Raw genomic sequence first — 15,427 nt, 5'->3', positions numbered from 1 at the left:
CTAATCCCTGCCTGGTTTACCATGTTTTTTACATGTAAGTCAGTAATATGAATATAACCCTGATGAACTGCCATGTGATACAGATCTGTACATTTTTTCAGTTGCCCAAGATAGAGGTAGATTTGGATCACTTCACTTAAAGAATACTGAACTAGATTCACAAGAAGCAATAAAGGTTCTTAAATACAAATACCTTCAAACACACTTTGCTTCCCCTACTACACTTTGCCTTTTCTTCTTTCCATTAGCCAGTGAAGATGGTGACTCTTTTTTTGCTATTGCTTGGTATCTGTTTTCTCTCATGATATTTTCTGTGCCTTCTTATCTTCCTGTACCACCTTTCATCGCATTTTTCTCTGCCCAGAAGATAATCATTTTATCCACCACCTATTCATTCTCCTCACAATGATTTTATACATGTAGTGACATTGGTTACCAATGCACAGGTTAGGCAAATCTCAACTCTTAAGTGGAGGTAAGGACAATTAATTTCCAGTGGATATAGAGATCTTCCTCCACTAAAATTCTTAAGTGGGCTGCCCTCAATGGAGGTGCAGTTTCAAATATTTTTTCCAGGGTGACCAAAAAAACACAAAAATGTTTAATGATGATCACTTATTGATGACTTGTGTGAACTTTTCATCAAAAAGCTTAAGTAGAAAAGCACTATTGCCCTTTTTTAAATTGCTCAGGACGTTAACTGCACCTTGAATATATATATCTGAAAGACAATTCAGATGATATCCTTCAAAACTGCCTCCTTAGAGAACACGGCAATCTTTTTCTTTTGGCAGAAAAAAAGGGAAGAATTAAGTGCCCCACCTAGAGCCTTGGAAAATTGCTGTAGGATATTTCCAGTCTTACTGGAAAGAACAAAGCAAGCAGTAAGTTGTCCTCCAAAACCGAGAATAAGGTTCCAGCTTTGGGTAATTAAACTGACCTTTCCATTTCTAGGTAATTAATTTTCCGGTTTGACAGTATCCCAAAGGAGAGGATGTATTTTGTGATAAAGATTACCACCCTACAGCTACAAAGTAGAGGAGATTAGGTGCCAATACGCTTATACCTCTGCCTGTGTTCTGTGGAGAAGAGAGTCAGCTTTCTTAGTGATCAACTATGCATCCAAAATTTGCTTCTGATACCTTTGAATGAGGGAAGACATTCTTTGCTAGTCCAAAAAGAGAGTATGAAAAGGCTTGTTTTACAGAAACTATCAAAGTAAAGACATTAAAGAAAGTATGTTTAATGATAATCCAATTTAGGGGGAGGGAAGAGCCAAAATGGCAAAAGCATTTTGTCTAAAATAACTCATTACAAATTAGATGGGTTAGATAGGACAGTTTTTTCAACATCTTGCTAGTAAATTAGGAGCCTATAAATCAGTTGCTTTTCAAGTAAATTAGACAGTTTGATACCAAAGTTTTTCTGAGTTTCCAGAAAACAGGCTTTAGTTCCCAAGATAGTCTGATGATTTTGAAAAAAAAATTCAGAAAGAAGACAGGCTTCTCTTTCGGCATAAATTTGTAAGAACAGCAGCTCGTTCAGAAGACTTCAGAGATTATTAGGTAAATTGCATGTAATGGATTGGTTCAAGAAGTAGTTACAGTATATAATTGTCTTTCTAAACACTTCAGTCTGTGGGATACAGTTGAGCTACTGATACATTGTGATGGTCCTTCTTCCTTTGACCAAGCAGCCAGTGAATGTCCTTTCTCATAGTTCTTATCCATCTAGTTAACTTCTTAATGTGGATTTATTTGTTTATTTATTTGGTACGGTGTGTACCATATGTACAGATTACATATATGATATCATATAGATGTGTTACAAACTATACCTCTGTGTATTAATACATCTCTCTCTCTCTCTCAATATATGTATATCAAGCAAACATTTAGGGCTAAATGATCACAAATGTTATACCATTAACAAGAAGTCAATCATTTCACAGGAATGACATAATTTATATTGGTAGATAGGAGCAGTAACACGTAACCCGTAAACAAAATAAGACAACATGACAGAATGGTTTAAGAGATGACTTCCATACCCTTCAGAGAACATAGTTTAAATGGTTTAGAGTCAAATAGCCATTTTGCCATTTTAAAATATGATTTTTTTTCATGAAACATTTTTTTTTATACTTTAAATCAATTTCTTTTTAAATAACTTGATTTGCCTGAAATGAGTTGAAACGGGAGAACCAGTGAGCTACAGTGCAAAGACACACTGTTACCAAGTTTCTGCCAGATAAGTCATGTTTGGGTACCTTAAGAATAACCTATTATTAAAGCAGATTTTACAGAACTAGTAGTCTAACCTTTTGTGACTATAAATATATATATATATATATAAACATACATATATATTTAAGGTAAGGGAATTTACCAGGACTGCTCTGAAGACTGTTCATACTGTACAGGCTGTCCCCAGAGTGCATGGAGTGATGCCACAATGATTGATTCATAGCTAGTCTCTTCTTTTGTGGGTAAAATTAAATAATGTCTAGGTAGATAATGTGGAATATGTTTTACATGGGAAAGTTTCATTACTTATGTTTTCATATAACATTAAAATAGCAATGTTTCCACTGTAGATCCTTCAAAGAAAGGTAAAAGCTGAATAATAATAATTAGAAATCAGATTGTTTATACTAAATTATAGGTTAATTGTAACAGAAATAGTTTTAATAAAATTTTTCAAATAATGATTCTACTTTCCCTTAATATATTCCCATGTGTAGGATAATATTAATGAAATTTGCATTCTGATTATAGTTCAGTAAGTCATCATATTAGAGTAAGAACAGAAAAATAATCCATGCAAGGAATAGCGTTTATTTTAATAAAATTTTATAGGTCTGTGATTTCATTGGGAGTTCACAGTGGTATCTTAAGTCACATAACTTATAGTTATATTCACTAAGACTTAGAAATGTAAATATTATTTTAACTTACATAATATTTACTGTATTTTTAATACACTGATGTGTACACTCCCATCTACCACCAGCCAAAAACCACAGTTAAACCCTGTGTTAGTACAAAATTGTGTTTTTAACAAAGGAAATAAAAATGTATCATTCCCACAAGTTCAGTGTAGAAATACTGCATCTACACAGGAATTTTTCTACACAAAGAACTATTACACTGCTTTTAATTGCTAGCTGCATGCATGCAGCATATGTTGTGGTTGTTGCAGAAACATAAGGTAATTTCCTTAGTCTCCAGCAGTACAGTGACAGGTTTGGTTCCGTTTACTTTGCATGCAATCTTTTAACTTTTTCTTATGTTAAAATGTTACAAATTACTTTCTTCCAATATCATGTTACTTACCATATAGAAAGGGGTGGCGAAGTTGAGATGAACGTTGTAGCTCTAATTTCTTTTTATGTCATCTGTTGTTTGTCCTTTTTTCTTTTTTTTTTTTAACAATCCTTTTGTCAACCCACCACTTGTTTGATAATGGTAGTACCTTGGAACATGATACCCCTTGTCTAGCCTTATGTGCTATTCTGCCATTTGTCACACCAACCAAATTAAGGCATACGCATACACACGTAGTATACTACACAAGGGTGAGTCGGATAATAATTTCTGATAACTGCCAGTAAATATTTAGCAAGTCAAATTGAAATGTTTTTAGCTACTATTTGTCTGGGGAGACAGCAGTGAAGCCTTTCACATCTGAGACCTGGGTCTGAAAATTCTGCACAGATGGTTTCTTCAGGAGACATTGTTTGGAGAGACATTTATTCCTATTAATGCAGATATTTTAGTTCTTATGTGTCACCAGTGCTTGTGGCTGAGGCCAGTCATATATGGACTATCTAGAGGCACTGGATAAAACTGAGGGCTATAGGCTTAGAGAGGTAGCAGTGACAGGGGAATAAGAGATAAGCACGATAGAAATGCTTTACAATAGGAAAACATATCTTATTGTGTGAACTTCCTTCAGCATTCCCAGTGAAGTCAACTGGCATAGCTGGGGGCTTTGCACCCATCCTGTCCACCATATTTCTGAAAGCAAAACACAAGTGCTTGATCTCCTTCCACCCAGCAGCATTCATAATTTCTAAACAGCTGAACTTTCTGTATTTTAGATCTCCGAAGGCAGGCTGTGGTGCATGATACATAAGCAGTGTCAGCAGCAGAGAAATAGAGTCAGTCAGCCATGCACTGAATGAATTACTGGCTTCTACCAAATCAGGAGGTGAAATTCATATATCACATGTGTTATCTTTTAAAAACTATATATTAAACAAGTGGCTCCATTGTCTGTCCTGTACAATTTAGATGTATAGACATGGTTTGGTGTGTTACTGTCAGGAAAGAATTTTGCTGACCTGTAAGCAGATAGTTTACAGTAATACAAAGTGCAGAATTATCATAACAATTGGAAAAGACAAAAAAAAAAAAAAGAGGAATTAGTTTGTCAGAGCATTTGATTCTGAGATTCTGCAGCTTTTTTTTTTCAATTCAGCTTAAAAACAACAATGCTAAGATTAACTGTGCATTGCAAAATGTAATTTCATTTTGTGTGTAATATGTTAAAATTCCTTCCATTATAATTTGAAAATGTTTAACAAACAGGGGTTGTTTTCGTCCCCTTCCCACCCCCAACTAGGCTAGAGTAATAAACAGTTTGCCTTGTAGCTGCTTTATAATAAAGTCTGTAAAGAAAAAAATGAATTAAAGTCTGCAGAAAAATCCACAGGAGGAAATGAAAGCGAAGAGAGCTCTGGTAGGTGAGTCAATGCATTTCTCTCATAGAAACATTGTCATGTCATCTCCCTGGGTTCATTGCAAAGCGGGGAGCAAGTTCCCTTCCCTGGGGCTTCAGACTGCCCTCTGACACCACAAAAATATCACATACTCGTCTCAAGCCCAGAGCCATCTGCCTACACGTCTTGGCCATAATAGTGAAAGCTTTATATTTGGTGTGATATTTTTGCTAAATTGCTGTCGTATTTAGCAACTTTGAAATCAAAGGGTATTTTGCATGTTTGTTATTTTGTTTTAATTGCAATTACAGAAGGACATTCTCTGAAAAGTCATTCTTCCCCTACATACAGTGGAACTGAAGATGCAAGGGAGGCATATTTGCTTGCCTGACCGACAGAAATTCTCAGTGCAGATACTGCAGACAAATGACATCTAATGACACCATCTCTAGTGGAATCCTTAGACTTGGTGTATTACTGAATGTTATTACTTTTTGAATAACAAAAAGTAGCTGAGTATTACTACATGCTCACGTTATTTTCTATTTTGGAACCAAGAACTGTTATGAAAAAGAAAACAATTATTTGGTTTCAAGAGTTTTGTTTTAAGAGCACAATGTTACGTGTTTTATTATTATCATAATTCAGACGATGTAGTAATTGGAACTTAAATTGTTTTATGCAGAAAAAAATCTGTGAGACAATGGATACATCTTCATCCATTTATGATTTTATTGGCTCAAATATTTTCAATTTAGGCCTTAACCAATGTCAGCCTAAACTAACAAAAAAATGTGGTAGCTGAATTGCAGCTAGGAATCTAGTTTTTTATACATAAAACCTAGGAAAGGTAAAGGTAAACCTAGGAAACGTTACATGCTGGAGAAGAGTATTTTGACAGATTATAAAACTTACATTTCTGGTAAGAAGTAGCAAATGCTCTATTCTCACATCTAAAAAGGGAAATACAATAGCAAACAATATTGGCCATCGCTGCATATTATTACATAGTGATTTATACCTATGAAGTGCTGTCTCATAAATGTTAAGTCTATCAAAAAATAGTTATCCTAAGATCCTCAAATAGAGGTCCACAAGAAAGGACTGCCTGGAAAAAGAAAACTAGAAGGAAATATTGGTTTTCTTTTAAACCACAGGCCTTCTGGGACAATTATTGCAGTAACAACAGAAAAATGAAAATGTTATTGCTAGTCCAGTCATGCTGCATTTCAGATACAAGAGGTTATAGCAGACATAAATAACCCAGATTTGACAGATGAGAAATCTGAAAATCGGCTGAGAACATTATTTTTGGCTCTGATATTCTTTCTCAGCATAAGAGGCTGAAAATGCCCACTAATCCCAGCCTTCAGCACCTGGCTCCAAAAAATGCCTGGCGTGTGACTGAAGTGCAAAGGCAAGCACGCGCATTTCCAACCATTTTTTACACATGCTGTTTGAGAGGCTGCCTGTGAGTTTGCACGTTGGTGTGTAAAAAAATGCTGAAGCAAAATTATGCCAATAAAGATATGCTTAAGTGAGAGGGCAGGGCCCCATTTTTGAAAAAGGGGTTAGAAATTTTGTAAAGCAGTTACAGTTTAATGAAGAAGGTTTAAAATAACACTTTACCTTAAAGACGTGACTGGCTAAGATGCACAATTTTCTATTTATTGAGTTATGTTGATCACTGATAAGGAACCATCAAATGACACAGGAAAATTTTAGCTTCATGTCTGAAACTGCAAATTTCAGCGTTATTGTAAGGCTTCTTTGGTATGTCATTTTTTTCTGCCTTTTTTTTTTTTTTGCCCTCCAACATATTTTAGCTATATACTGTAAGCCCTGTTTTCATTTGTATATACTCACTGTGTCACATCAGAGAAAATAACACAATGTTACAAACTTCCTGAGCAAATGCTAGCAGGTCTTTTCCATCACTTCCTGCTGTTTCAGCTTTCTGGTGTTGAGATCGTGAGCTCAGCCCTCCTACCTAAAGCTTCTGTTCAGGTTTTCTCTTGAAAGTCATCAGTGGGTTTTCTGAAACCCCTTGGATCCCATTTGATGGCGTCACAGAGGAGGATGCGTTGGCATCTGCTAAAGAAAATGGTGGATTTCAGCAGAAAGTACTGATTTCTCACTTCCTTCATCAGAGATGAAACTTACCATCCTATGCCCTGAATCTTCTGTAGACACTTGCCTTCAAAGGCATCTAGTTTCCTGTCTTCAATGTTTTGGTGGATTTCCAGTTCTCACAACCATATGTTAACACAGAGGTTATATCTGAGTTGGAAATTCTTGATTTTGTCCTGTTCTTTATAACTGTGACTTCCATATGCTGTCGAATTTAGCTTGTACTCATGCTCTTCCTATAATTGACGTTACTTTTTCTGATCTTCACTGGCCATAGAACAATTCAGAACAATTCCTGTACTGGAGGAAAAAAATCACAGAAGATTCAGAGAGAGTTTTTTTGTAATTGCTAAATTCAGATCTCACCTAAGAAATATTGGCTTAACTGATTTTTTTCAAATGCATTGCCACTGCTGATGCCTTTGATTTATGGAAAAAAAAAAAAAAGTTATTTTTTCTGTTTACCTACCTTTTTTTCTGTTGTCTTTTTATACATTTATGGCAGTTCAACATACATGCACTTAATTGCAGAGTCAGATAAGTGTCTATCTGCTTAACTTGTAGCACGTCAGAATGCCATGCTATTTCAGAGAAATGTTGTGCCTGTTTAGTACATACAGTATTAAGCAGTGGTCATTTCATGTTTTGTTTCTGTGATTGTCTCACACATTACTATGAAAGTAAAAGACTGGTTACCCTCCCAACCCAAACATAGAAAAAACTGATCTATAGAACCCTTTGTCCTAGCAGAGTTATTCTAAGATACAAAAATTACCTGAAATTACATTCATTCGTTCCCATTGATAGGCATTTTAAGCTGACCTTTTCTGAAGTATAGAGAAAAATCTCTACACTTCAGAGGTTGCTCAGGCAAACTTCACCATAAACAACACCAAACTAACCTTTTGCAGTTTTGAAGTCAAATTTAAGCAGAATAAGAGTAAAATGAGGTGTCTCACTTCACGTACATAGTGACCAAGTAACAATGCTTTCATAATTGTGAACTTTTCCACAGCATTATAGCCTAAAACAAAATAATAACCATCTGTAGGCCCTATTCTGACACTCACATGTAGGATTAGCTTTTGGCTACTGTCATTTCACATAAATAAAAAAGAGCACTCAGCACCCCCACAGATTTAATGCTCATTACTGCCGAGTGAGCTGCAACAACACAAGCCTGTGGACAAGCACAGCAAGACAGCGTAGTGCAAGCAAGTAGGCAAGCAATGATACCAATTAATCAGTGGCCTGTTAATAAGTAGAGGAGTCAAGTTGAACGTTAAATTTCCTTGCTCTCTAACTTCTCTTTGATCTTTATCATTGCCCTTTCTTCTTAGCAGCAGTCTCCTTTCCAGGTGGATTTCTGAGCCTCCTGAGGTCTGCCCTCCATATTCGTAGCATCTGTCAACCATGAGTGGTCTTGGAGGAGGCAGCCACCCACAGGTGCCTATTGTGTCTGAGCAGAGCAGCCCTGCCTGCCGGTTAGTCCTGATGTCTAACACTGGCCTAGCCTGAACACTCAAACGGGCAGTGGTAACTTACGAAAAGGAAATATGCAGATGAAAGCTAGAATGCCCTCCTCCAAAAAGGCAAGAACAAAACCATATTATTGCTAATCGTCTACTGCTATCTATAGTTGTCTACTGAGATGACAGTATTCTTTGGGAAGATGATGGCCTTAGCCCGTGACAAAGATTTTACTACTTTGTTGTTCCTGCTTTGTCTTGGAAACTGCTAAAATACTAAGAGTAGCACTGAGCTACCTTAGCTCAGTGTAGCACCTTCAACAGCTCCTGTTCTGTGCATATTGGAGACACGAAATGGTGCCTGTTTAGCAGCTGCTACGTCTTGATCCAGCATCTTTGAATTCAGTGGTGCAGGGATAATTCATTTAATCTGTCTACTCAAACCAAGAGAGGGAGAGGGAACAGAAACGGAAAAGTTGAGACTAAGTGGATGAGTGACAAGGAATAAAGTAGTACATATTTTTTAAACGAAGGAAGGAAATGGGAGAAGGGTAGGACAGATTTAAAGATATAAATTTTGAAAGAAAACCAACAAACTAAATGTACCTAGGTACCTAGGCAGTGATGGATGCCATATCTTCTTAATTCCCATTGCCTTCTGCAACAGCTGCTCACACTCAAAATCTCTATTGATTTAGCTCAGTTACTGAAGCACAAATGTTTAGAGCGCAGAGTAAAATTAGTAAAAGGAATATAAAGAAAGGTCCTGATTCTGCCAATATTTCCATGTATTCATACTTTGAAGGACATAAATTCATATGTGCTGTTAGTCCCACTGAGTTCAAGAACTATACTCGTATAAAGTTATGTAGATGTTCAGATCTAAAATGTGTGTAGCCTCTTCTTGCAACTCCTTTGTTACGTGTCACCATCAGTCTTGATTTCTGTGTGACAGTAGGTGTCAAGGAAAGCATTCTTTCTTCAAAGGTGTATTTCTGGTTTATTTCTTTAGTACACCATCTTTGGTATCCTATAAACCTGGTCTTCTTGATGAGGATTATAATGTAATAAAATGTAAAGCAAAAGGCATAACACAAGCGTTTAGCATTTACAGTTGAATTATACTTTACATTTAGATTAGCAAAAAATAATATAACATTTAACATAATTTGGAATATTTGGCATGACAAAAATAATTTTGATTGGCTTGTAAGCATAAAATCCGAGTCTTACGCTCACATAGGTGGTGATAGTAGATTACAGAGGAAGAAATTTTTGACAGGAACATTTTCGTAAATGAAATGAGTTTTGATGAGAAAATGAAGATAGTACTTAAAACCCTGAGGAAGGTGTTATATTCTGCTGCCAGGGAAGGCTTAGAGAGGATGGAAACCATCTTAGTACAGATGCTGTTGCTACTGGCTAAAACATTCCTTTGCTATACCTTACACCGTGCTATTCCTTTGTAATAACTTACACCTCATCCCTCAGAAAGTAACATTACCAAGAAAATGCATGTTAATTATTTTTCTGTCTTTTACCAGTATAGTTACATCAGCAATAGGGTTTTGCAGGCAAGAAACTGTTGAACTGAAAAGACCACGTCTTAGACCAGCATGCTCACACAAGCAAGAATTTCTAGTCTGCCTCGGATGCAGATAATCTCTTGTAGCAGAGGTACAAATCTAATTGGGCCAGCTCAGCCAATTAAGCTCATTGCAGTCCATTAGGTTTACTTGAGAAGACTGGTAGTCAAATGCCTTTCTGGAAGTTGGGGATTCTGATGGATATTTTGTAAGAGGGATTTTTGTCTCAAATACTGCGTTATAAAGCATTCTTTCTTTTTGCTACAGATGCTTGCTGCGTCTTAGCTCATGAAACTGCTGCATTTTTGTGGCAGTGTTTACACATAATGCAGAAATGTTTCATCATAAGTGCTGTATATTATATCTTATTACAGTATATCTATTTAATTGGAACATACTAAATCAAGGTGACTGCTTTTTATTGGACTATCTCCCAGTAAACTGGCCTAGCCTAATGATACTGGATAGTAATCACTGCTGCCTAGTGGGGTTATATTTTACATAAATTCCTCTTAATAGTGATACATTTAGTTAGTGCCAAATACTTAAATGATGTTTATCCAAGTGTTAAATTCCAAGGACTATTTGTTGAATATACAATGTGCCAAATAAAGATTAAGTATTATATGTTCCTTCTTCTCAGGAGGCCTCAGTGAACAGTAGTTCCAGATAATAGAATATAAAAATTTCTTTTTAGGTTGTATTTTTGAAATGTAATACAGAAGCAGAAGAAAAGGCCTGTTCTTAAAAAAAAAAAACAAAAAAACTATTTATAGAGAGCATGTAATTCTCAATTTTAGGTCTGAAATTTCTTAGCTTTGGCCCAATCCCTTGTGACTTACAAACATGATCTTTTTTAGATTAGGTTTTCCCTTAAACTGCTTTGGCAGCAAATCTTTTTAAAAACATCAATAGCTAAGAAAAAATATTTTGTATGTAGACATAGTCTCTCAGATAGCACTGGGCAGAATTTTACGATAGGCATTTGAGCTTGCTTGAGAGCACTCTTAAGAGATTGCTTACAAGGAATATGAAACATTTCCTGAATATAGAATATGCAACTTTCAAATCTGATTGTATTTTTAAATTGAAATCTCTTACACAGATTGAAAAAATAAAACATGAGGATACTTAAGGTTGTACCTAAGGTCCTGTAATAAATCCAGTTGGTACAAGCAATGGAGGAGGCAAATTAAAACGTGTGCACAAGCTGAGTATAAAACATGAAGGTGCTCGCGGATGACGTGTGTACTTGGATGGCAGACAGTGAACTAGGCAGCTCAGGCACTAATTATCAAACTCTTTAAGCAACTGGGCTACCAAAGTGGTTACCTCCTGCAGAGGGTCAATCAGAAATGTGGACAGGGGGAACTAGCAGCTCATACAAATCCACCAAACTAAGTGTCAGGGCAATAAACTAGGTCCAGCTCAGGAAAACAGACTCCTAGCCACCTAACCTTAATATTCTGCTTTGTGCTGCTAAGCATCCATGGCAGTATTCATGTGTCTGTTTCTTTACAGAACACAAAGCTGGCATGTGTGTTTATTAAATTTCTTCACTGGTACCTGCAACAGGCTATTCAAGTCCTGAGTCTCATCCTGCAATTCACTTTTATTCTTTGGATACAGCTTTTGGAGAATTTAATCAGTGGGAATCATGCAGCTAGCTGGTTGGTGAATCTGTCTCTCCATCTGTCCTTCCGTCCTTGTTAGAGCTGAGATTTTAATTACAAACATCTGTGCGCTATCTCTGTTTCTTCATTAAAAAATAGGAGCTGAAGTTGCCCTGTAGCTGCTGGCAGTGACAGAACAGAGCAAACACCATGCTGAAAACATTCACACAGCTAAGGGAGAATCTTCCCTCCCTCCTAGGGGTCTAGTTTGAAGGATACATGAGCAAGCAGATTATATTTGTGGGGAATTCCCTATGTGGGGAGGAGTGTGCCAACAGAAGATGTATTTATACATTTAATTCTCTCTCTTTTCTTTTTCTGTAAAAACAAATCTTGGTAATTGGAATGGTCTTTTTGGCTAAGGTATGTTAAACAAAAACCTCCTTTCTCTGTGGTGTATGTCTTGTTGCATGAGATCACATTATTTGTTTTACTGAGGTTCTTTACAACCCACTATTTGTGTGCTTTTAGTCAGACTAAAATCTCCATTTTGTGGTTTGGAAAAAAACAGCAGTAGGATGCAGAGAGACAGACAGTGCTTCGTGCGAGAGGCAGTATATGGTATATGATGCGAGCATCGTACGTGAACTTTTTTCTTTTTTTTTTTTGCTGTGGTAGATAAGAGAATGCACCAGTTAGAAAGATATCCCTTGCTCCCTTCGTTCTTTTCCCTCCTGTCTTTTGAGGGAACAGATGGAAGGTTCCTTTCATGATATACGTGGTTCATCATTATTTATTCATGTGTTCATCCTCCTCTTTCTGATGAGTACATGTGGGAGGGACGTTATAAAGCCAAGGTAATTTTCTGCAGTGGTTTCTGAAGGTTTATGAAACATCTTTGCAGCTAGAAATACATACATTTTTCAAAAGACTAACATGGTTGGCTTAATAAAGAGGACGCTCATGGAGCTGCTTATTTACAATTCTGTGGTGTGCCTCATTTCTCATGTAAAGCTCCACAACAAGGGAATTATTGCAGTGCTAGCCTTCGCTAATATTGGGTTATTTAAAACTCTTTTTCTTCTGGAATAAGAAATTGCTTGCACCAACAAAACATCTAATAGTGTAACTTAAACTCCTTGTTCAAAGAGCGCAGGAACTGTGCACCAATATTTTTCTTCTGCTAGCAAGTAGTGGCAATTCTGACAGGTATGCCTTTCCCTTCCCTTTCCACTCCCTGCCTTCTCTTTCACTTGAAGATGGAGGAAATGATGCAGAGATGAGAAAAGAGTGAGATAGAGAGGAGTAAAATCTAACAGGAAATAGAGCTGAGAGGGGAGAGACAATTTAATTTGAGACACTCATTGGATTTTTTCTTATAATGATTTCTGCCACTTAATTAAGCAGTCTGATAGCCCCGGTGCTCAGCTCTCCAGCTCTGATCTATGGCATTAAAAAATTGCCTGCCCACACCCGTTATTATTCTGACTTCAGGCACTGCAAAAACCATGAAAAGCGAGGATATTGACATTTTAATCACCCTGCTATGACATTAATAAGATTTTGGAACTATGTGATCTAACATATTCTTCATCTTGATATCTGGTGATATAAAGAGACATCTAAAGCTGCAGGTTTGACCTTAGGGCTTTCCTCCCCCCAATTATGCTGCCGTGGCACAGCACCGTATTGCATTGTGTGCAAAAGGACTGTTTCTGAAGCAGCATTATCACAGTCCTGCAGCTTCTTTCCTTCATGATAAGGGCAGTCGGTGCTCTATGGGTGGGTTAGTGCACGCAGGCTCAAAATCAGGCTTTAGAAGAAAGCATTTGAAATCTGGACATGCAGTTAGAGCAAAATGGTTTTGAGGTGTGGCACCCTAATATCAGGCTGCCTTGATTGTCAGGTTTCCTTAAGGCACAGATTGAACAGATGTGAAAGGGAATGCGGTTATGCTAAAGGAGTTAAAATGGTAAGCATAAGGCAACTTGTTAACACATGATTAATGTTGACTATAATTCCTGTTTTCTCCATTATAGAAAGTGTGAGAGGAGATTACATGGTGGAAGTTTTGTCTAGATCTTTCTTGCTCCTATAGAAACATTCGGTTTGCATGCCTCAACTGCAATTGACAATACATTGAAACAATTCAAAAGATGACAGTTGAAATAAAATTCCAAAAGAATTTAGCCTCTAATGTATTTTTTTGGAAGCCCAGAATAAAACTAGTATGCAGCAGGTACACATCTTTAGCAGACTCCCTTTTTCTTGCACACAAACAGGAAGGCAGGCAGGCCTTCTCCAGCCTATGAAGAGAACAAGCAAAGGGAAGACTTGAGGGTTGCCTATGCTAAAACCATTTCTAATGTTCTGCAGAGGAAGTACAGGGCTTAGGGAGACTTGGAGTAGACAAGCTGGAGCACCCCTATGGCATTTTTAACTTACTCGGGGTAGAGCAGAGGTAAGGGTGTCCCTTGCCAATGATGGGTGACGTACGCTCGCTGCTGGTAAATTCATCAGTTTTCCCACTTTCATTACTATCAAAAGTTTGTTGGTGGTGCTCAGCCTAGGTAACAAGAACCAGTGGGATGCTGGTTTTTTGAAGGGGAGAATATGTGCAGGTGTGGCTCCTGTAGTGCTTAAGAATAAAAAAGTCGATGTTCCGTTTTCATCCGTGTGATGTCAGCTAGCTGATATCCCAGTTTCCAACAGGTGTATTAAGCACTGTGTTTTTATTGATACTCACTTGCTTATCTCAGTTAAATAAATCAGAGCATATCTGCTACATAAAACTGGCCTGGAGAAGCATTTAATTTTATTTTCCCACTTCTTGCAGGATATATTTTGTCCTGTTTATGTAATTTATTCTTTGCACAGTAGTAAGTCCATCAAACTACAGATCATAAAAATAAGACTGGATACTGTATATCTTTGCAGCGTGGCAGGAAAAAATGCATTAATGTCTCCTGCCTACTAATTGTGGTTAACATCGTACAGGTTCACAAATACCTACATGTCCAGTGTTGAATTCTGTAGTCTTGTTTTTGAACTTAAGAGAGGAGAATCTCTTCTTTAGTAGATACCTAAGAAAAGTCTGGACCAGTCTCTGGTCCTGTCATGATTTTTTTCTGGATTCAAATTTTTCTTTCATCCTTACATATGTACAAAGTATGTGCTATAAGTCAGAACTTGCAAAAGCTTGCAAATAAGTAAAAAGCTCCTTTACGTTGCATCTTCAGAGTTCTCAATGAATGTAAAAAATCACAATTAATTGGACTGCAAACAGCTTAATAATAATTAGTGTGTATATTATGCTTATATTGAAATTAATCTTCGTTTCATACCTAATCTCTTTGTAATCAGACGTCATCACTGTATTGTAGATGAGTAGTCCTAGCCAGAGACTGGCATCCCAAGGTAACACAAGAAATACAGAAACACAGAGGCATGACTGCAGTCCAGGCTAGAAGTTTTCTCCCTCGAATCCCTATTCTGTCACCGAGACATCGCTGGCTCCCGGCCAGTGAAGCGTGTACATACCATACGTGAGCCACAAAGCCAACGTGAGTGACCTCTACCAGGCTTGTGGGGGCTGCTGCTCAGGGTCAGCTCGGGCAGCTGTCCCCAGCGCTTGGAGCATGGGTTGGCTTGGAGCTGCCACGAGTCAAAAAGGCGATTGCAGCCCTGAGAGTAGGGGGTGGGAGGAGGAGGGTGAGGAAAGAGGAGGCAGTGTGCCCAGTGACATGTTGTTAGCTATTCACAGGTGAAGCTCAGCTAAAAAATGGTTGCAAATTGCTACTCTAGAAGATTACCTGGTTGTGGCACACAAAAAAAAAAAAAAAAAAAAAAAATTGACTTGTCTAGGGGGAAAGCAGAGAACATTTTATTGAAAAAAAACTATTGGAT

At 37.3% G+C, this 15,427-nt stretch overlaps 1 protein-coding gene across 10 annotated transcripts in view; it reads left to right on the top strand.

The window, feature by feature from the left end:
• The window catches only part of RAP1GDS1 (Rap1 GTPase-GDP dissociation stimulator 1), a 103,677-nt gene that overhangs the window by 33,788 nt on the left and 54,462 nt on the right, over positions 1 to 15,427 (top strand). For 3 of the 10 annotated variants that reach the window (XM_083835627.1, XM_083835628.1, XM_083835629.1), the window contains exon 2: positions 14,905 to 15,084. The exons of the other annotated variants lie outside the window; for them this stretch is intronic. The gene's annotated coding sequence lies outside the window, so the exon portion shown is untranslated. The remainder of the gene's footprint in view (positions 1 to 14,904; positions 15,085 to 15,427) is intronic. 10 annotated transcript variants of the gene reach the window in all.

The sequence above is a fragment of the Anser anser genome, assembly GCF_964211835.1.
Source record: "Anser anser genome assembly, chromosome: 4".
In the NCBI taxonomy this organism is placed as follows: domain Eukaryota; kingdom Metazoa; phylum Chordata; class Aves; order Anseriformes; family Anatidae; genus Anser; species Anser anser.
The sequence above is the reverse complement of the archived record's forward strand: the minus strand, read 5'-3'. Positions and strand labels throughout refer to the sequence as shown.